We start from the raw sequence: 24482 nt of genomic DNA, 5'->3' as shown, positions 1-24482 counted from the left end.
CTCGGCAGGATCTGGTAGATAGTCGGGCTTCTCAGCCTTTTCATTTGTAGATGTCTGTACTCAGACATGTTAAGCTTCCGCATGTGTTTGACTTGTATGCTCTGAATGTTGGGTCATGAGACCCATGTTTGTAATATCTGGCTCTTCGGAGCCTAATGAATAAATACTCTGAGTCGTAGAGTCTTGTTGTGATGCCATGTTGTATTTGCACATATCGAGCATATTGTGTGTATGATTGAAATGCTTGGTGTGTGTGGGATCCGACAACCTAGTTGTGTATCCTTGGTAGCCTCTCTTATGGGGAAATGTAGTCTTGTGCTCCACGAGCCATAGTAGTCCGCTACAGCCCGGTTCACCGGAGTCCTGCTAGCCCAGCACTACTGCTCCGGAACACTTGACTGGCCGGCATGTGATTCACTCCGTTCCTGTGTCTGTCCCTTCGGGGAAATGTCACGCGGTGACATCCGGAGTCTTGCCTAGCCTGCTACAGCCCGGGTTCCCGGAGTCCTGTTAGCCCAGTGCTACAGCCCGGATTCACACGCTGCTGACCGACATGCTCGATGTTGATTCATGTTTGCCTGTCCCCGTAATTTAGTGCCACTTTGGGTTCACGACTAGTCATGTCGGCCCGGGTTCTCTGTCATATGGATGCTAGCGACATTATCATATACGTGAGCCAAAAGGCGCAAACGGTCCCGGGCCATGGTAGGCGACACCCGTGGGAATACCGTGCGTGAGGCCGCAAAGGGATATGAGGTGTTACAGGCTAGATCAAATGAGAAGATCTAACCAGAAAGTTCAACTTAAGAATTCCGGTTTGCAAAAAGAATCGAATCAAACGGAGCAACGAAACTCAAACTACGAAAGAAACAAGATCCGATTACAAATCTGGACTAAAGTCAAATTTTACAGTACCGAAATCTTGTTCAAGTTGGTTAAACAGAAAGAGGGCTTCGAGACGAAGATCTAGGCGCTTGAATCGCCTGATTCCGATAAACGAGCGAAAAGATAAACTAGATCGAAAATCGGGTGAGAAATCACGATCGGAAATAATCGCGAAAAACCCTGAAAAAAGAAAAACTAACGAACAGGCTAACGAACGAACGTTCGCTGTCTGTGACTAACGGGTGAACGGCGTTCGTTTAAATGAACAAACGGACGAACGTCCACAAAATAAATAAACCGACGGAAAAACCGATCTAATGAATTAAACCGGAAATTAAAAAAAAACCGGATCTAGATCTAGGGTTTACTGAAATAAACTGACGAAAAGAAAGCAGCGGCGGCGGCGGCTAACTCCGGCGAAGTAGGCGGCGGCTGGCGGCGGCGGCGCGGCGCGCCTCGAGGCGGCGGCTAGGGTTTGGCGGCGGGGTGGGCTGGCGGCTGGGGTGGGCTGCGGGGGCAAAGGCGGCCTGGCCTGAGGAGTCCGGGCCGGTTACAGCCCGTAGGTCGGTTACTTTTTTTTAAATAATTTCCGACGCGCAGAAAAAGAAAGAAAAATAATACTTAGCAGACTCCAAAAATCCCGAAATAAATTTTCCCCGTTCTCTAAAAATATGCCGGACAAGGTGAACATTTATTTGGGGCTAAAATGCAATTTTTAGAAACGCGTATTTTTCCTAATTCAAATAAAATCGCAATAAATCCGAATAAAATCAAATATTTGATTTTAATATTTTTCCTCCAATATTTCATTTATTTTGGAGAAGTCATATTATCTCCTCTCATATATATTTTTTGATATGAAATATTTTCGAAGGGAAAATAAATTAAAACCAAAGTGATCCTTGTTTCAATATTTGAAAAAATTCAAATATGAAAATCGTGAAATTTCCAACTCTCTCCGAGGGTCCTTGAGTTGCTTAGAATTTCGAGGATCACGAAACGAAATGCAATAAAAATATGATATGCATGAATTACCTATGTATAACATTTCAAATTGAAAATTTGGGATGTTACAAACCTACCCCCCCTTAAGATGAATCTCACCCTCGAGATTCGGGTTGGCTAGAAAATAGGTGCGGGTGGTCTTTGCGATCATCCTCTCATTCCCAGGTGGCTTCATCCTCATATGGTGGCTCCACTGAACTTTGCAAAACTTGATAACCTTGCTGCGAGTAACCCGGCTGGCAAACTCTAGAACCTTGACAGGTTTCTCTGCATATGTCAAATCACTGTCCAACTAAATCGCTTCCAGGGGCACTGTATCTCTCAGAGGAATATCAGCCATCTCTGCATGGCACTTCTTCAACTGGGAAACGTGAAACACATCATGTACTCCCGACAGTCCTTCGGGTAACTCCAACTTGTAGGCAACTTCTCCCATGCGTTCCTAAACATGGTTCGGTCCCGCAAATCTCGGGGCTAACTTTCCCTTAACTCCAAAACGTTTAACTCCTCGAAGAGGTGACACTCACAGATATGCTCGGTCTCCGATTTCATAGACTACCTCCTTGCATTTTGAATCTGCATAACTCTTCTGTCGGGACTGAGCTACCTTCAATCTATCTCGAATCAGCTTAACCTTCTCTTCAGATTCTTTAATCAAATCCGATCCAAACAACTGGCGGTCTCCAATTTCATCCACATCAACGGTGTTCGGCATCTCCTTCCATATAGGGCTTCGAACGGTGCCATCTTCAAACTGGCCTGGTAGCTGTTATTGTAAGAGAACTCCGCGTAGGGCAAGTTGTCATCCCAACTAGATCCGTAATCTAGCGCACAAGCTCTCAACATGTCCTCCAGAATCTGATTGACTCTCTCGGTCTGTCCATCTGTCTGCGGGTGAAAAGCTGTACTGAACTCCAGTCTGGTACCCAAGGTCTGGTGCAGCTGGTGCCAAAATTCTGAAGTAAACTGTGTTCCTCTATTTGATACGATGGTCCTCGGAACTCCGTGCAGACATACGATCCTGGTCATGTATATCTTGGCCAACTTCGCACTTGTATAAGTGATTTTCACTGGGATAAAGTGGGCTACTTTGGTCAAGCGATCCACTACTACCCAGATAGAATCATATCCCGATTGGGTCCTGGGCAATCCGGTGATAAAATCCATGCCAAGCTTATCCCACTTCCATTCGGGTATCGACATAGGCTGCAGTAATCCTGCTGGCTTCTGATGTTCTGCCTTCACTCTCCGACATACATCACATATGGCTACATACTCGACAATATCCTTCTTCATACCAGTCCACCAGAAATGCTCCTTCAAATCCAAATACATCTTAGTGTTTCCGGGGTGTATCGAGTATGGCGAGTCATTAGCTTCCTGTAGTTTCAAGTTCCTGATCTCTGCATTATTGGGCAGACATATACGGTCCTCGAACCATAAGGTGTCATGCTCATCCTCACGAAAACCTTTGGCTTTCCCTTCACCCATCTTCTGCTTTATCTCGGCAATCTCCTTGTCATCCTTCTGAGCTTCTCGAATCTTTCCCAACAATGTAGACTGAACTTCCATTGCTGCAACAAAACCTCTAGGAACAATCTCCAAACGAAGCTCCCTGAGATCTTCTACCAACTCCTTTGGCATTCCTCCGCTTACGAGGGTATTGACATAACTCTTTCGGCTCAAAGCGTCTGCTACGACATTGGCCTTTCCTAGATGATAATGCAGCTTCATGTCATAATCCTTTATGAGCTCTAACCATCTCCTCTGCCTGAGGTTCAGCTCCTTCTGAGTAAAGATGTACTTCAAACTCTTGTGATCCGTGTATACATCGCAACGGTTTCCAATGAGAAAGTGTCTCCAGGTCTTGAGCGCATGCACCACAGCGGCTAACTCCAAGTCATGCATGGCATAATTCAACTCATGCAGTTTCAGTTGTCATGAGGCATACGAAACAACTCTCCCATCTTGCATAAGTACTCCTCCAAGTCCTAAGCGAGAGGTGTCGCAGTACACTTGGAAATCCTTGCGTATATCCAGCAGAATCAGCACTGGGGCCGTAGTCAAACGTTTCTTCAACTCCTGGAAACTTGCTTCACATTCATCAGTCAAATGGAACTTAGTGTCCTTCTTGAACAATGCCGTCATAGGCTTCGTAATCTTAGAAAAATTCTCAATGAATCTCCGATAGTATCCCGCGAGTCCAAGAAAACCGCGGATCTCTCCAACTGAGGTGGGTGCCAACCACTCAGTGACTGACTGGACCTTGGTGGGATCCACTGCTATACCTTCTCCTGATATAACATGTCCAAGAAATCCAACTTCCTTCAACCAAAACTCACATTTGCTGAACTTAGCATATAACTGATGTCCCCTGAGCTTCTCGTGAACTAAACGCAAATGCTCCTTGTGTTCCTCTTCATTCTTCGAGTATACCAAGATATCATCAATGAAAACCACAACAAACTTATCCAAGAACTCCATGAACACCTTGTTCATCATACTCATGAAATAGGCAGGGGCGTTAGTCAGTCCAAATGACGTAAGCATATACTCATATAGCCCGTACCTTGTGGTGAAGGCTGTCTTAGGTATATCCGTTTCCCTAATCTTCAGCTGGTGATATCCTGATCGCAGATCGATTTTCGAAAACACCTTTGCTCCTTGCAACTGGTCAAACAAATCATTGATCATCGATAGTGGGTACTTGTTCTTGATTGTTACTTCATTCAACGCACGATAATCAACAACCATCCTTAAGGATCAATCCTTCTTCTCAACCAAGAGCACTGGGCGCCCCATGGTGATGAACTTCTTTGAATGTAACCTTTCTCCAATAACTCCTTAATCTGCTTCTTAATCTCCTCCAGATCGTTTGCGGGCATCCGGTATGGTTTCTTAGATATTGGTCCGGTGCCTGGCAACAGCTCTATCAAAAACTCGATGTCTCGATCTGGCGGCATGCCTGGTAATTCCTCTGGAAATACATCCGGGTAATCCTTTACTACCGGCACTTCCTCCTGAACAACTCCCGTGAGAGAATTTACTTGAGTCCTCCTCGGCGCATGCCTGTACACATACTTGATCCTTTTTCCCTCCGGTGTGGTGAGTAAAATTGACTTACTCGCGCAATCGATATTTCCTCCATACATCAATAGCCAATCCATTCCTAGTATCACATCCAAACCTTGTGACTCCAAAATTATCAGGTCTGAGGGGAAAACATGGCTTCCAATGGTCAATGGCATCTAAAAACATCCTTGTCTTGCCATATATTCCGCTCTTGGCGAACTTACTAACATAGGTGCCCTAAGTACCTTAGTGGGCAACTTATACTTATCCACGAATCCCCTTGAAATGTATGAATGCGATGCACTAGTATCGAAAAGAACAATTGCAGTAAAAGACTTAACCAAAAACTTACCGATAACTGCATCAGGCTGCTCCTCAACTTCCTCCATGTTCACGTGGTTCACTTGTCCCCTATTGAAAGGGTTGGGCTTCTTCCCAGCGCTTCCATTGCCATATCCATTCTTCAATTCCAGACAATCATTGGCGTAGTGCCCAGTCTTTCCGCACTTGAAACAAGTAATGTGACTTTGATCCTTCTTGGTGGGTGTGGCTGGGTTAGAGCGGTTCTGATTGCTGCCTGCTCCATTCCCTTTTCCATTCTTGGAGCCATTGTAGTGGTGAGAACTCCCTCCATTGTGGGTGTGGCCTCCATGGTTATGGATAAGTCCTCCCGAGTTCGGGGTGAAACGAGGCTTCTGCTGAGCTCCAGAATTGTACTTTCCTTGTCCATACTTTCTCTTGCGGCTCTCAATCTGCTGCTGCTTCCCTTCAATCATAAGAGCCTTGTCTACCAACTCTTGGTAGTTGTTAAATGTTGCCACCATCAACTGCATGCTCATCTCATCATTTAGTCCTTCCATAAACTTCTCCTGCTTCACGGCATCTGTGGCCACATCATCAGGGGCATAACGAGATAGCTTACAAAACTCATCTACGTACTGAGCCACAGTATGATTTCCCTGGCGTAAGTCGCGAAACTCACACTTCTTCATCCTCATAGCTCCAGTTGAGACATGGGCTATGTGGAATGCTTGCTGAAACTGATCCCAAGTGACATTGGCTATGGGGAAAGTGGCTATGTAATTCTCCCACCATGAGGCTGCTGGTTCATCCAACTGATGTGCGGCAAAACGCACCTTCTCTGCATCTGTGCAACCTGCGGTGGTCAACTCCCTTCCAATCTTGCGTAACCAGTCATCCGCAACTATTGGATCGGTGCTACTAGAAAACACCGGCGGCTGTAACCTCAGAAAACGGGCTAAGTTGTCAACTGGAGGAGGGTTGTTGTTGCCTTGGTTCTGGACTAATATCTGCATCAAGGCATTCTGCTGCTGGATCAACTGGGTGATCTCCGGTGGGAAGAAAAATCCGGTGTCACGTCTCGGAGGCATCTGATGGGTTTAGAGGGAAGAGAGTAGAATAGAGATTAGGTCTAGTGAGAAAACACTACCCATATGCACCTGAGACAAACACAATCATATCACTCAATCAATCAAGCAAGGGCATACAATCGATTTAACTATCATTACAGTGCTCGGACTATACTATTTACATGGGGGAAATACTGCTGATCATATGGTGGTCTACTAGAAATTTTGATCGGTGGAAGACTCCATGATGTCCGCTCCAGCTTCATCAACAAAGTCATCATCATCGCTATCGTCAGGGTCGGAGTCGGTGTCGTCGATGATGATGTAGTCCTCCGGGCAAGTGGAATCGTCGTCTTCTCCTCCTGGCGCGGGGTCTCCCATGAACACTCCGATCTTCTTTATCAGGTCGTCGTTCTTCTCCAATAGTGTTGCGATTTCCTCCTCATATCCATCGCGTGTAGACTTGAGTTCCTCCTCTAGCTCGGTGATCCTGGTCATCACCTTCTTCAAATCTATCATGCTTGCGCACATCTGGTTCTCCTGGCTTCGAATGTGCTGGTTTAGCTCCTGGATGAATGCTGCAATGGACCTGTCTCTCCTGGTGCTGACTATCTCCCATTGCTCATCTCGGCGCCCACATATCTGGTAAATAGTATCCTTGAGATCCTTGTGGTAAACTTTGCCAATGCGTCCCATGGCGATGTGGGCCGCCATGCTCTCTCCCAGGCTCCAGGTTGGGGCATCAAAGGAAAACTCTATGGGCTCCGTGACTGGCGTGAATGTCCTTCCTGGAACTTGAACTCGAATCATCCAGCGCTCCTCTTCTGGTAAAGTGGCGTTGTAGGTCCCGGTGAAGCTTGGTATTCCAATGTTCAGGTATCTAGTGACTTCCTTCAAGTGTCGTCCAAAGGGGTGTCTTCATCTGGTTGTGCAAACTTGTTCCTCAAGTCCGCCATCCTAAAGAGTAGAAAATGGAGAGGAGTCAGAAATGAGTAGAGAAGAGTGACCTATGGCTTTCTTAGTGGTCGTGTCCTACATTTAGCGTGTGCTCTGATACCATCTTGTAGCGACCCGACCTCAGGCGGTCAAGTCTTTATGCTTCAGTGTCATCCCTGGATCGGTAATGCTGACACACACAGTACTCGAAGGATTTATAACTGAGTAGCAATCACACACTTATTACATCGAATGTCTCCAAAGAGAACTTATTACAATAAATATGGCTTAAAGCCATCTAACACGATAACAGCGGAAGGCTTGGAAGATAAAGTGAGTCCATCAACTCCAACGGCATAGCTGAGTGCATGACAACGACCTATCGCAAAGTTTACTCGTCGTCTGGGAACTCTGCAACATGATACGTTGCAGCCCGAAAACGGGTCAGCACATGGAATATGCTGGCAATATAACATAGTAGAGCAATGAACAGATAAATACTACCACTATATGCATATATGGCTGGTGGAGGCTCTATGGTTATATGTTTTTGCGAAAAGCCAATTTTTCCCTACAACAAAGGAATAAGTTTTATTTAACTATCATGGTAGTTGAAACATCATTGAGAAGGTACCTCCAACTCAATCCCAATTAAAAGTAATTACCAACCCAACAAATTAAATTAGAGTGATGAGATACAATAGGATAATCCAAGTACTAGATACTCAAGTTGTCCATAACCGGGGACACGGCTAACCATGATTAGTTTATACACTCTGCAGAGGTTTGCGCACTTTTCCCCACAAGACTCGATCTCCTCCGTTGGATTTCTCGCACTACATGGTGTTTGAGAAACGGATGACCGAGACACAGTCTTTCAGAAGCATTAACTCTTTACTCCGGGTGGACAGTTACACCTACTTCCCTCTACATCTGCTAGCCCACCACTGAAAGAGGTCACACAACATACTCTACTATGCCAGAGCCCATAATGGCTTGTGGCTGCACATAGAAGTTTCTAGCATGAAATATCTCACGATCCCTTTGAGCCTGGGTGGCGGACCGTAGGAGGATCACACGGTATAACCCCGGGATCTCCTAGGACAACACTGGATTCCCCAGGTGCCCAAACAAGCAATCCACCCAGATGTGTATTAAAGTTGCCACCTTAAGTTGAACCATTAATTTACAACTCACATCTGTCATGGATACACTCAAACCCAATCCACGTCTACGAGCATAGCATGGCAATATAGGCATAACGTAGAAGTAACTCCCAGGGTTTGATAATAAAACAGGTAATAGGTTCTACCTCATTATCTACTTCCGAATACCCACAAGTTAAACTCATCCTAATCATGCAAGGTTTGAGGATTGTAACTAATGCATAAAAACTGGGTATTAAGGGTATGATCAATGTGTTACTTGCCTTGCTGACGATCCGCAAAACCTAGTGACTCGTAGTAGCACGCTGCGCACTCCGGGAATTCTATCGCAAACAAACAATAATACACATAAGCAATCAAACAAAGATGCATGGGTAAAAATCAAATGAGAAGATCTAACCAGAAAGTTCAACTTAAGAATTCCGGTTTGCAAAAAGAATCAAATCAAACGGAGCAACGAAACTCAAACTGCGAAATAAAACAAGATCCGATTACTAATCTGGACTAAAGTCAAATTTTACAGTACCGAAATCTTGTTCAAGTTGGTTAAACAGAAAGAGGGCTTCGAGAAGAAGATCTAGGCGCTTGAATCGCCTGATTCCGATAAACGAGCGAAAAGATAAACTAAAACGAAAATCGGGTCAGGAATCGCGATCGGAAATAATCGCGAAAAACCCTGGAAAAAGAAAAACTGACGAACAGGCTAACGAACGAACGTTCGCTGTCTGTGACTAACGGGTGAACGACGTTTGTTTAAACGAACGAGCGGACAAACGTTCGCAAAATAAATAAACCGACGGAAAAACCGATCTAATGAATTAAACCGGAAATTAAAAAACCGGATCTAGATCTAGGGTTTACCGAATGAAACCGACGAAAAGAAAATGGCGGCGGCGGCGGCTAACTCCGGCGAAGTCGGTAGCGGCGGCGGCGGCGCGGCGCGCGGCTAGGGTTTGGCAGCGGGCGGGCTGGCGGCTGGGATGGGCTGCGGGGGCGGCTCAGGCTGCTCATAAAGGCGGCCTGGCCTGAGGAGTCCGGGCCGGTTACGGCCCGTAGGTCGGTTACTTTTTTTTTAAATAATTTCTGATGTGCTGAAAAAAAAGAAAAAAAAATACTAAACGGACTCCAAAAATCCCGAAATAAATTTTCCACGTCCTCTAAAAATATGTCGGACAAGGTGAACATTTATTTGGGCCTAAAATGCAATTTTGAGAAACACGTATTTTTCCTAATTCAAATAAAATTGCAATAAATTCGAATAAAATCAAATATTTGATTTTAACATTTTTCCTCCAATATTTCATTTATTTTGGAGAAGTCATATTATCTCCTCTCATATATATATTTTTTATGAAATATTTTCGAAGGGTCCTTGAGTTGCTTAGAATTTTGAAACCAAAGTGATCCTTGTTTCAATATTTGAAAAAAATTCAAATATGAAAATCGTGAAATCCCCAACTCTCTCCGAGGGTCCTTGAGTTGCTTAGAATTTTGAGGATCGCAAAACAAAATGCAATAAAAATATGATATGCATGAATGACCTATGTATAACATTCTGAATTGAAAATTTGGGATGTTATGTTCTATGAATCATTGAGATGTATAAAATTGCTTAACTTATGCTTTTCAAGTTTTTTATGAAGCCGAGTTTAATGTGAGTGTTCCACATGAACGCTAGACTAGCGTGTGAATGTTTGGAATTTACATTGTGGCCTTAGTTAACTGCATGAACCACTGTAACAAGATACATAGTTGCTTATATGTCAGACAACAGATTGTTGATTGTTAGCTGGTCGGTAGCCTAGTGTTGAAGCGAGCTGAGCCAATGTGTCGTGTTTTGCACAACTGCTTACAAGTGGGGTAGCACCAACAATGTTTACAAGTACTTATGTATACGTCGGCGCACAGTTCTCGAACAAGTACTCTATTTCATCAAAACACACACTGCTCGTATGATGAACCGTGACAACTTATGTCTTACCATGCCATATTCATGAAAAAACTAGTGAGGACACATCTCTTTCGGCAATAATTACGATGGTTCTCACATGATTCATGGGCACACAAAAGTAGCAGCAGTTCCCATAGACGGATTCAAACAGAGTACTAGCCCCAGAGGGCTCGATAACAACCAAGGTTCGGATAATTAGACACAATCCAAACTACTATTAAACACTAGCTGGGGCAACTATTTCATGCCTCGATCTAATTTGGGCTGGACACAAGATGGACCTTGCCATGAACATCATCGAGGACGTCCGGCAACAGCTCAATCTGTGAACCTTCATGAAGACAACCTTGTGGCCTTGCCACTCATAAACTTGTTTGTGGAGGCATGCCACGTCATCTTCCTGCGTAAGCTTGACAAGAATAGTATGCCTCACAAATGAAGGAGTAGCTTTGAACTTCTTGTGCTTCAGTACACCCTGGACAACACGCCTGACAACAGTGAGGCTGGAATACAACTCTTCATTGGTATAAGCGCAAATGGCTTCCAGGATCCAACAGCCTAAAAACTCTGTTTTCCCAGTGCGTATATTCAGGTCATCCGCCTCATAGCGAGTGACATGTACAACCACACAATCCTTGTCTGCATCAGGGCTCTAATTGAAACAGAAACAAATTCTGAATTACTTTCCAGTATAAGAAACACAAGTTATTTAAACCACTATGTATAGCATGGCATCGAAGCTAATAAATTTTTGCATTATTCGTCACCACATACTTAGATGAAAAACCACAATCGAGATCGGCAAAGAAGAAAATCACCTTGGGCAGCTCAGCGGGGGGGGGGGGGACACATCCTCGAAGGGGGAAAACTGCTCCTGCAGTGCCACGGGGGCTGTAACCTCAAACGGGGCGTTGACCATCTCAGTAGTGGCCGTGAGCGTATCTGGGGTCGGCTCGGTGGCTGCCTCCATCTTCTTGGAGCTCTCTGTCTCGTGGGGATCAGCCTCCCGCGTCTGCTCCAATATCGGCAGATCTTTGCCTGGTTCTCCTTGGTCCATCATGAAACTGACGAATACTAGGAGACCACTGAAAGGAAAACACAATCGCAATGACAATGAAACAAAAAAGAGAGTGAGGATCGGTTACTGCTTTGCAAAAGTTCTTTTTTTTCTCTGAACGAAAATATACCAACATCACGGATCCGCTTACCTTCCCTTCGTTGGGAGAGAAGAACAGTGGCAGATGCGAGTGTTGCCTTTCTTGAAGACGGTGAGGGAGAAGGGGATTCAGCGAAGAGTGAAATGATGGTTGCTTCGTCCGTCAAACTTAGACTGCGGGGAGGTGGGGTTTTGTGATACGACGGCTCGTTATTGCCGCGCTACGACCGGGGTGACTCTCCGCCTGCATACTGCCTTCTAATTTGGTGGATGGCATTTGGGCCCGCGCGCTGCATGGCCCGCATGTCGGTGAACAAAAGTATAACGACATTCAGTAGAGGGAGACGTTTCGATGACCTAGGAGGAGCCAGAAGCGGTATTGTATCCACTGTACTAGTAGTAATTGTTTTTCTGGGTAGCTGTAGAGTGTCTCCACTGTACTAGTAGTAATTGTTTCTCTGGGCCCAAGACAAAACAGCCCATCCACCCTAGTAAATAGTAAAATCAATTCAAAAGTCCATATATTTACTGAATGAGAGGCGCTACCCACACCCAGCACACCGCCCCCCAAAAAACCTGGGTGTTCTTCTTCCTCCTCACTCCCACCCACCTCACGTCAGCTCGCTCCACTCGTACCCCCAAATTCCTCACCTCACTCCTACAGAAAACCCCAGCTCCCCTTCTTCCTCACTACTACAGAAAAACCCCAGCTCCCCTTCTTCTTCACTCGCACTACAACTAGGCTCGTCATTCGTTACTCTGCTCAAATCCGTGAGCGCGACGCGACGCCCTCGAGGAAAATGGAGTCGGCTGACCCCAGCGCCAAGAAGATGAGGCTCCCGCCAGCGGCGACGCCTGTTGTAGATCCCGCACCCGGCAGCGCGGGGAGAAGCGGCGACCCCGCCCCCACCGGATCCCAGGAACCCGTAGAATCTCGGGTGGACCGCATCAGCGATCTCCCGGACGCCGTCCTTGGGGAGATCATCTCGCTTCTCCCCACCAAGGATTGCTGCCGCACCCAAGTCCTCTCAATTCGGTGGCGCCCTCTATGGCGCGCCGTGCCCCTTAATCTCGACTGTCGTCAGCTATCTCTCTTCAATGATTTTGAAATCCCCAGAGCCATCATCTCCTCCCACCAGGGCTCCGTTCAAAGCCTCTGCATCCCGTCATGCTACCTGAGCAAGCATACCATGCCCTGCATGGTGGACGCCTGGCTGAAATCCCCTGAATTCACAGAACTACAGCTGCTTGAGTTCTACTATTCCCCTGGAAATCACCTACCAGATACCGAACGCCATCTACCTGTGCCCTCAGCACCGATGTCCATCTCGCGGTTTTCCTCCTCTCTCCACACCGCCACCTTTGCGCTGTGCGACCTACCAGACAATCTGGTACTAAACCTTCGACTCCCATTTCTCAAGAAACTTTCACTTGTGCGGGTTCGTATATCGGAGGCCTCATTGCACAGCATCATCCACTCCAGTTGCCCTGCCCTGGAGTGCTTGGTGCTTGTTTTCACAGTTAGAATCGGTTGTCTCCAAATAAAGTCGCCTAACCTTGTAAGAATTGGAATTTCTTTTGACGGAAGGCAGCTCATCATCCAAGATGCCCCTTCACTTCAAAGGTTGATCCTTGATTCTAGTTATTCACCGTTGCAAATAACCGTCCTCTCTGCGCCTAAACTGGAGACCTTGGGTGTAATACATGATCTCTGTGCTCATTTCAATATGGTGTTTGGCTCCACAGTTCTTCAGGTACTTTATATTATCATCTACACTTGTAACCATAAGCTGCATTTTAAATTTCTGCGCATAAGTTATATGTCATCTTGGAGTACACATTTTGTACTAATATTATGTTCTATGCTCAATGAAGAGTTTCTCCATGGATGGCCTATCAATGGTGCTGGATTCTGTCAAGATCTTATATATCCAAATGAATAGTTTTGATCTGAACAAGATTATTGGCTTGCTGCAATGCTTTCCATGTCTGGAGAAGTTGTATATAAAGGTGATAATTTCACGCACATTGGAAGCCCGCATATAGTGTACTAGAATTAACCGTTCAGCTGTTGCTCTTTCGACACTCTTTTTTTAGACCTTAACTGTTTTCAATCTTCATGTCTATTTAGGCAACAGGACGGGGTAAGAAAGTTATAACCAATCGGTGGATTCGTAAGCATCGGGATTTTCTCACTTCTCATGAGATTCGATTGAAGACAATAACGCTAGAACGATATGTAGCCAACCGTGCAAACACTAGATTTGTCACATTCTTCCTGCTGAATGCGAGGTTACTATTGTCCATCAGGCTTAAGTTTATCAGCAGCATGGTTTTGACGGATGGGTATGTGGAAGAGCAAAAAAAGGAGTTTCAGGTGGGCAAAAGAGCTTCTGAACGTGCCGGGCTTCTATTTACAACATATTGTGGTCATAATCCAGTAAATTTTACGACCCAGGATGTTCATTCTATGGACCTGACCGATCCATTTGACTGTGACTGCCGAAAACAGTGCTGGAGTTAGATGTTGTTGCCCTTTTCAACCTGGGTTTTTTTGTAAACCTGATGAACAATTAACCCTCGTGCTTTTGTACAGTTTGTAAGCTGGAGTTAGATGTTCTTGCCCTTTTCAACTCGGCTGTGACTGTCATATTTTCTTTGAAGCAAGGCAAATGGCTTGCCAGTCGTTTAATTTAGAGTGAAATATTGTAACAACTAACAAATCCCAACCAAGGGAAATAACATCACTCTCGCCGGCTGCTTGAGCTCACTGTGCATTACAGAAGCCAAGTGATTAGCCCCCACCAGCACCCACAAACTTATTTTGAACTAGCACATCAAATGGGCTGTAAATTTTCATAGGAAAGGCTGCATGACCGTGACATATTTGGATTCTGACATTTGGGACCCGCGAGGAAATAGCCTATCCAAGGTGGTGTCGACTTACTAGCCAGTCAACAAACGATTCTGCCTACCAGCCGTTGGATTGACATCCAACATCTGTCGTGTATCTTCTATCTCTTGTCTTCTTCTTCCTCCAGCCACCCAAACCAAACCACCCCGTCGGCTCCGCCTGCTCCCGCCTCCCATGGCTGGCTGCGCCTCCGCCGCCCTACCGTACGTACCCTCCAACGTTGGCCAGTCCCTCCCTCTATTCCCCCACACGTCCTGTTATTCTCCGGCGACGTCAGCCCCAACACGCACCCGCACCCGAACCAGTCAACCCTCGTACTCCCCTCCGCCTGCGACTGGACCGGCGCATCTTCCATGGCTCCTGTTCGTTCCGTCCGAGGCCTCGCCGTCGTCCTCCGCCTTGCGGCCTTGGTTCGCTCGCCGTGCGCGGTGCGCCGCCCTCTTGCGTTGTCAACGTCGTCAACAACCGAGAGGAACAAGGAGATGACTGTACGTGGAGAGGATGACAGTAGGGACCCACCAGCGTCATGGCAGTACGCAAGCAAGTGCCTCTATATTACAAGCCCAAAAATATGGTTCCTCCTAATGGTTGGACATCTGGGGCTCACGCCATTGTCAACGTAGTCAATAAACGAGAGAATTACACTACGAGCGGCTGACACCAGGGACCCAGCAGGTCGCGCAGTTTTTTTTGAGGAACAAGCAGTTGTTATTTATACTAGTTTTAGCGACGGATCAGGGTAACAACGGGGCTGTGCGGGGGCTGTGGCCCGTCTAGCCAGGGTTTTATTTATGTTTACCACATCATGAGCCCAGTTGTGTTTTTTTCTTGCTGAAAATGGCTAGCCCAGTTCTATTTTTTAAAGAAATACCCAAACGAGGCCTACTTGCTTTATCAGCCCTGCTGGGCTGCAAATCTTTCAAGACGAGGAGAGTTTCATTCGGTTTGCCCAGAAATGGGCTGTACATTTTTAAAACACATCAAACCGGGAATTAGTTTCAATTTTTTTCATTACAAGATTTTAAATTCCATTGATTTTTATGCGTGGACAATTATTTGGATTTTATATTTATATAAATTATTTTTCAAAATAGTTTGAATGTGAATCGATATTTCGGGATTAAAAACAGTTGACCGCACCGAAATATGCAAAAATTCGTATACTTTTTAACCGTGGCCACAATATGGGGTGTAATGCTAACAAAAAGAAGATGGGCTCCAAAAAAATTCTTAAGAATTAGCAAATGGGCTGTACATTATTAGAAATAATGCACACGAGAGCAGTGACTGTTGGATGTCCATCCAACGGCTGTCGTGCTTCTTCAATCTCTGCTCTTCCTGCTCCAGCCGCTCAAACAAGCGCCGGCGGGACTGCCTGCTCCCTCCTCCCGCGGCCGGCTATGCTGCCGCGCAGGCCTCACCGCCCCACCGTACTCCCATCGCTGGCCTAGCCATCCCTCTACTCACCCACACCTGCTGTTATTCTCCGGGGACGGCAGACGAACCAGTAAACCCTCGTACTCCTCCGCGTGGGAAACAACTGCCGAGTCTTCCCTGGCTCCGTGTCGTTCCCTTCCTAGGCCTCGCCGTCGTCCACCGCCCTGGTGCTCTCGGCGCGGCCTGGTCAACGTGGTCAATGAACGACATCCATCGGAAGTGGACTGTACGTGGAGAGGCTGACAGCTGGGTCCACGGCCGCACGCAAGGAAATGCCTCCTTATTACGCGCAAAATAATGATTCCTCCACCTGACAGCTAGGACCCACGGGAAGGGCTTCTGTATTTCGCGAAAAAAACGTTCCCCCCGCTGACAGGTCGGACCCACCAGCTATATCTTCGCACGCAAGGAAGTGCCTCCTAATTACACACAAAAAATGAATACCCCCTGCTAGCTGGGACCCACCATAGTGGGTGGCTGACTTGTGGGCCTACTAAGTTGACGGGGATGAGGGCTTTGTCAACTTAGTCAATATGAACGATTCTAGCTCCAGTGACCGTACGATGTCCATCCAACGGCCATAGTGCTTCTTCAACCTCTGGTCTTCTTGCTCCAGCCGCCCAAAGCAGCGCCGGTCGTGCCGCCTGCTCCTGCCTCCCGTGGCCGGCTGTGCTGCCGCGGAGGCCTCACCGCCCCCATACTACTCCCACCGCTGGCCAGGCCATCCCTCCACTCACCCACACCCCCTGTTATTCTGCGGCGACGGCAGCCTCACACCGCAGCCGAACCAGTGAACCCTCGTACTCCTCTCCGCGTGGGCATCCACTGTCGCGTCTTCCCCGGCTCCGCGTCGTCCCCTTCCTAGGCCTCGCCGTCGTCCACCGCCTTGGTGCTCTCGGCGCGGCGTGGTCAATGTGGTCAACGACCGACTTCCATCGGAAGAGTACTGTACGTGGAGAGGCTGACAGTTGGGTCCACGGCCGCAGCTGGGTCCACGGCCACAGCCCAGTTTTTTGTGATTTGCCAAGTAAGTCGCTTTGTCAGGCCTGTTGGGCTGCAAATCTTTCAAGACGAGGAGAGCTTCATTCGGCTGGCCGAGAAAATGGCCTATCAGTAATGAGAAATGGGTTGTACATTTTTAAAACACATCAAACCGGCAATTAGTTTCAAATTTCTTTTTTTCATTTCGAGATTTTAAATTGCATTGATTTTTATGCGTGGACAATTTGTTGGATTTTATATTGATATACATTTATTTTTAAAATCAGTTTGAATGTGACTCGAAATTTCGGGATTAAAAACAGTTCGGACCGCACCGAAATATGCAAAATTTCGTATAATTTTTTAACCGTGGCCACAATATGGGCTGTAATGCTAACAAAAAGAATATGGGCTCCAAAAAAACCTTAAGAATTAGCAAATGGGCTGTAAATTATTAGAAATAATGGCAGATGGGTTGTATGCTGTTTTCCACAGATTTGAGGCTTTCCTAAAAAAAGGTTGACGCACAAGCAGTGACTGTTGGATGTCCATCCAACGGCCGTCGTGCTTCTTCAATCTCTGCTCTTCCTGCTCCAGCCGCTCAAACAAGCGCCGGCGGGACTGCCTGCTCCCTCCTCCCCGCGGCCGGCTGTGCTGCCGCGCAGGCCTCACCGCCCCACCGTACTCCCATCGCTGGCCTAGCCATCCCTCTACTCACCCACACATGCCGTTATTCTCCGGCGACGGCATACGAACCAGTAAACCCTCGTACAGTCGTACTCCCCTCCGCGTGGGAAACAACTGCCGAGTCTTCCCTGGCTCCGTGTCGTTCCCTTCCTAGGCCTCGCCGTCGTCCACCGCCCTGGTGCTCTCGGCGCGGCCTGGTCAACGTGGTCAATGACCGACATGCATCTGAAGTGGACTGTACGTGGAGAGGCTGACAGCTGGGTCCACGGCCGCACGCAAGGAAATGCCTCCTTATTACGCGCAAAATAATGATTCCTCCACCTGACATCTGGGACCCACCGAAAGGGCCTCTGTATTTCGCGAAAAAATGTTACCGCCGCTGACAGCTCGGACCCACCAGCTATGTCTTCGCATGCAAGGAAGTGCCTCCTTATTACGCACAAAAAAATGAATACTCCCCCTGCTAGCTGGGACCCAGTATAGTGGCAGGCTGACTTGTGGGCCTACTAAGTTGACGGGGACGGAGGGCTTTGTCAACTTAGTCAATATGCACGATTCTAGCTCCAGTGACCGTACGATGTCCATCCAACGGCCGTAGTGCTTCTTCAACCTCTGGTCTTCTTGCTCCAGCCGCCCAAACCAGCGCCGGTCGTGCCTCGTGCTCGTGCCTCCCGTGGCCGGCTGCGATGCCGCGGAGGCCTCACCGCCCCTACTACTCCCACCGCTGGCCAGGACATCTGTCTACTCACCCACACCCCTTGTTATTCTGCGGCGACGGCAGCCTCACACCGCAGCGAACCAGTGAACCCTCATACTCCTCTACGCGTGGGCATCCACTTCCGCGTCTTCCCCGGCTCCGCGTCGTCCCCTTCCTAGGCCTCGCCGTCGTCCACCGCCCTGGTGCTCTCGGCGCGGCGTGGTCAACGTGGTCAAGGAACGGCTTCCATCGGACGTGGACTGTACGTGGAGAGGCTGACAGCCGGGTCCACAGCCGCAGCAAGGAAGTTCCTCCTTATTACGCGGAAAATAATGATTCCTCCACTTGACAGCAGGGACCCACCGGACGGGCAACCGTATTTCGCGAAAAAACGTTTCCCCCCTGACTGCTGGGACCTACCAGCTACATCTTCGCACGCAAGGAAGTGCGTCCGGGCAAAAAAAATATTCGCCCCCTGACTGCTGGGACCCACCAGCTACATCTTTGCACGCAAGGATGTGCCTGACAGTCGGGACCCACCTGGTCGAAGCGTACGTAGCGTTGTCATTCTGGTTGCGAATGTGTACATACATACTGGTCGATGTGGAGGCGCGCACGTGTCGTAGTAGAGGCGCGCACATAGCATGTACACGTACGTACATCGGCCAGTGTGCAAGAAAGAAAATACGGCCACGTACGTACATACGGGCGGGGTCTCGAACGCCTACTCGCGCATACGTACGGCCAGGGCTCGTGTACATAGCTGGGTCGGAACGGAGAAACTGCGTCGTCGTCGTGTTCATGGGGAGGCAACGGAATGCGTTGTGTTCATCGGGAGGCAACGGAACGCGTGGGAGCCAACCGGCTTGGACGGAACAACCGATGGAAACGAGGCCTGGCGTACCGTAGAACGGAGGAAACGGCATTGTGTTCGACCGACCACGGTTGAAACGGGATGCTGTTCATCGGGAGGGGTCTGGCGTACCGCAAAACGGAGGAAACGGACCTCCTACGGTCGAAACAGGGGTCCTATTCATCGGGAGGGGTGTGGCGTACCGCAAAACGGAGGAAACAGACTTGTGTTGGAGCGCTACGGTCGAAACGGGGGTCCTGTTCATCGAGAGGGGTGTGGCGTACTGCAAAACGGGACTCCACGGGATACTGTTCATCTCCACCGTCGACCCCCTCCAGCGTCCACGGGCTACTGTTCATCCACCGTCAACCTCCTCCAGCCTCCACCTGCGACTGTTCATCCAAGGGCTCCTGTTCATCCAGCGTCCACCACGCGCTACTCCACCGGCTACTGTTCAACCAGCCCTCTCCACAGGCTCCTATTCAACCACCCCTCCATGGGCTACTGTTCATCCAGCCCTCCATGTCTACTGTTCATCCAGCCCTCCACGGGGTGGTCCTGTTCATCCAGCCCTCCACGGGGTGGTCCTGTTCATCCAGCCCTCCACGGGGTCCTGTTCATCTAGCCCCAACCGGCTCGATCGATCGGGGTCCTGTTCATCCAGAGGCAACACCACGGGGTCCTGTTCATCCACCCCCATCGGGAACTGTTCATCCAAACCCCCCACCCCCCAGCAACGCTCACTGTTTATCCAGAGGCAGCATCGATCGGCTTCAGTTAGCAGCAGTAGCGAAGGAATCGCTCGATCGGGTTCAATTAACAGCCATTGATCGATCGCTCGGGTTCAGTAACGCGTATCCTGCAGTGCAATCGCTCGGGTTCAGTTAGAGCCCAACGCCTCGCTCGGGTTTAGTTAGAGCCCAACGCTTCACACCCACGCGCGTGCGTGTACGAGAGAAACACGCATTGCTCGGCCCCGACCACTCACTGTAACCGGGAACACCCCGATATTTTCCCCGCCCTCGCTTCTTCCACGGTTTTTTCCGTCATGGACGGCCCAAAGAATGTCATGCAGCTGCGTCTCCAGCCCGCCCAGGACGAAAAGCCAATTTTCTGTCATGATTTTTTGTCATAGAAGTAGGAGCCCACCACATCTATGATGATACCGGGTTTTGTCACAATTATCGTCATAGAAGTGTCATAAGTATGACAGAAAAAATTCGTTCGGCCCAAAATGTCACGGATGTGTCTTTTTTTGTAGTGGTTTGAGAGAGACCATCTTCATCCTACGCCTCCCACGGATTGATAAACCTTAGGTCATCCACTTGAGTGAAATTTGCTACTGTCCTACAAACCTCTGCACTTGGAGGCCCAACAACGTCTGCAAGAAGAAGGTTGTGTAGTAGACATCAAGCAGTTTCTGGCGCCGTTGTCGGGGAGGTGAGTGCTTGAAGGTATATCTTTAGATCTTGCAATTGAATCTTTTAGTTTCTTGTTTTATCACTAGTTTATTCTATAAAAGAAAACTACAAAAAAATGGAATTGAGGGTGCCTCATATGCTTCATCTTTTTATTGTCTTTCATGAAAATAAGAATTCCGATATTTGTGCCAAAGTGTTAGAAGAAGAATGCATTAGAATGTTTGGCACTAAATCTTTGAATGATGAGCATGATTGCAATGTTGTTAGTATGAACTCTTTGAATATCCATGGTACTAATGATGATTGCACTAGACATGATGAAAATGTCTCTTATAAGCATGTCAATTTTTGTGGAGTGCATAGAGTTTGCAAGTACACACCAAATAGGGAAGATAGATTTTGTAAGTGGCATAAATATTTAGAAACTAAATTGTTGCAAGAAAGGCTAGATGTTTGTGCTGAAAATTTGAATTTTCTTAGCCATCCTTGGGAATTTTACAATGAACGTGGTCAGTTAAATATCCAATGCAAATTGTTTCATGATCGAATTGTGTCCAAAAATTGTGATGACTTGATTTCCCTTGCACATCATAATGAACTTTGTTTGCTTTTGGGTTATGAACAAATGAAAAGTATAACTAAGAATATTCCAGAATTTGCCCTTGAGAGAGTTCTTGATTTTGATCTAGAAGAAATTTTTATATATTGTGCGGTGAATTGCATTGAAAATCCTTATATTTCCAATTACATAAAGACAAGAAAACAAATAGAATATGAAGAGAATACTAATGAAAGGGAAGATATTTCCCAATATCCTCCTATTCTTTCTTATGATGAATCAGGTAACGAGGAGGAGCTTTCTATTCAACCAATCTCATTAATAAGGAGCTCCAAAAAGAGGATTAAACCCACACATGATGTGAAGAAGAAAAAGAAAAGACGGAGAAGCAAAGGTAAAAAGGTATCCCTCCCAAATGATGTTGCTCCTATTACTCATTGTGATGATGATAATTGCTATACTATTGGTGCTATTCATACTATTAATGATGAGAGTGATTATGCTTATGATATGAAAAGGCCCAAGCTTGGGGATGCTATGTTTGATGAGAATGACATGTTTGAGAATTTATTTGCTGCAATTAATGATTGCCCAAGCTTAGGGATGCTATGTTTTATGAAGATGATATGTTTAACCTCCCAAGTTTTGAGATGCAAATTTATTATGATGATAGCATGCCTCCTATTTATGATGGTTATATTGATGAAAGTGGGTTTGGAAGAGTGTCAACTTTAGGAAGTAATGATCCCACTATCTTGGAGGGTGTTGAATCTTATTGTGACAATTATGAAAGTGGATTTGGAGAGGTCATGACTTTATTTAGTAATGATTCCACTATCTTGGAAGTGGTTTCAATTGATTATGATGAGAACAAAGTTGCTACTTATGATGATTATTGTGATGACACTTATGCTATAAAAAGTAGTGATGATTATATTAAAACTTGTCATGATTATGATTAGCCTTTTTCTAAACATTACTCTTTTAATCTGGAAACAATTTATAGTATTCGAGTTTCTTATGATCCTCCCACTATTCCGAATGGGGAGAATTTTGCTTATGTGGAGAGTACTATATTTTCTATGCTTGTAGATCATGAAAAGAATGCTTTATGTGATGGTTATATTGTTGAATTCATTCATGATGCTACTGAAAATTATTATGAGGGAGGAACATATGCTTGTGGGAATTGCAATAATATCAAGTTTCCTCTCTATGTGCTTAAAGTTTTGAAGTTATGCTTGTTTTGCCTTCCTATGCTAGTTGATTATTGTTCCCATAAGTTGTTTGCTCACAAAATCCCTATGCATAGGAAGTGGGTTAGACTTAAATGTGCTAGTCATATTCTTCATGATGCTCTCTTTATGTTTCAATTCTTATCTTTTATGTGAGCATCATTGAAATCATCATGCCTAGCTAGGGTCGTTAAACGATAGCGCTTGTTGGGAGGCAACCCAATTTTATTTTTGTCCTTTGCTTTTGATCCTGTTTAGTAATAAATAATTAATCTAGCCTCTGTTTTGATGTGGTTTTATGTTTTAATTAGTGTTTGTGCCAAGTAGAACCTTTGGGAAGACTTGGGTGAAGTCTATGCGATCTTGCTGAAAAAGACAGAAACTTTGTGCTCACGAAAATAATTATTAAAATTCACCAGAACATGATAAAATGATAATTCTTTTTGCATAAGATCAATATACAAATTATCCAGATTGTCCTGGTTTTTCAGAATTTTTGGAGTTCCAGAAGTATTCGTACAAAACAGATTGCTACAGACCGATCTATTTTTGACAGATTCTGTTTTCTATGTGTTGTTTGCTTATTTTGATGAATCTATGAGTGGTATCGGAGGATATGAACCATAGATAAGTTGGAATATAGTAGATATTACACAATATGAATTTAGAATGAGTTCACACCAGTACCAAAAGTGGTGATTTATTTTCTTATACTAACAGAGCTTACGAGTTCTTTGTTGAGTTTTGTGTTGTGAAGTTTTCAAGTTTTGGGTAAAGATTCGATGGACTATGGAATAAGGAGTGGCAAGAGCCTAAGCTTGGGGATGCCCAAGGCACCCTAAGGTAATATTCAAGGACAACCAAGAGCCTAAGCTTGAGGATGCCCCAGAAGGCATCCCATCTTTCGTCTTTCAACCAAGAGCCTAAGCTATATTTTTATTCACCACATGATATGTGTTTTGCTTGGAGCGTCATTTTATTTTATTTAGTTTTGCTTTCTGTTTGAATAAAGTACTTAAGATCTGAAGTACTGAAATGAGAGAGAATCCTCACATAGCTAAATAATTATCTGACTACTCATTGATCTTCACTTATATCTTTTTAGAGTAGTTTTGTCATTTACTCGTGTGCTGCACTTATATCCTATGAGTAAATCGTTGAATGAATTGAATATCATAAATCTGAATTTATATATGTTTCATATGCTTATCCCATGGGGACTAATGACTTCACATATAAGAAGTAGAGGTGGTAAATTTATTGAAGGTTAGCAAACATTGTATTGGTCACTTGAACAATTCATGAAAGAATATTGAAGGAAAGGAGATTTCACATATAAATATACTATCTTGGACATCTTTTGTAATTGTGAGCACTCATTAAAATATAACATGCTAAAAAGAGTATGTTGGACAAGGATGACAACTTAATGGGTTATGTTTTCCTATATCCGAAACGTTATATTGTCTTGGATCATCCAACATGTCGAGCTTGCCTTTCCCTCTCATGCTAACAAAATTCTTTGCCCCAAGTAGAGATACTACTTGTGCTTCCAAACATTCCTTAACCCAGTTTTGCCATGAGAGTCCACCATACCTACCTCTGGATTGAGTAAGATCCTTCAAGTAAGTTGTCATCGGTGCATGCAATAAAAATTGCTCTCTAAATATGTATGATCTATTAGTGCGTAGAAAATAAGCTTTATACGAACTTGTGATAGGGAAGAAATAAAAGCGACGGACTGCATAATAAAGGTCTTTATCACAAGCGGCAATATTAAGTGACGTTCTTTTGCATTAAGATTTTGTGCATCCAACCATAAAAGCGCATGACAACCTCTGCTTCCCTCTACGAAGGGCCTATCTTTTACTTTTATCTTCTCCCCTTATACAAGAGTCATGGTGATTTTCACCTTTCCATTTTACACTTTTTCCTTTGGCAAGCACTTTGTGTTGGAGTGATCCAGATATATATATCCAATTGGATGTAGGTTTTCATAAAGAATTATTGTTGACATTACCCTTGAGGTAAAATGTTGGGAGGCGAAACTATAAGCCCCTATCTTTCTATGTCTGATTAGAACTTTGAACCCATAAATATCACGTGAGTGTTAGCAATTGTGAAAGATTAAATGATAGTTGAGTATGTGGAGTTTGC

Source organism: Triticum aestivum, chromosome 4D, assembly GCF_018294505.1.
Source record: "Triticum aestivum cultivar Chinese Spring chromosome 4D, IWGSC CS RefSeq v2.1, whole genome shotgun sequence".
Lineage (NCBI taxonomy): Eukaryota > Viridiplantae > Streptophyta > Magnoliopsida > Poales > Poaceae > Triticum > Triticum aestivum.
This window is presented reverse-complemented; position numbering follows the sequence as displayed.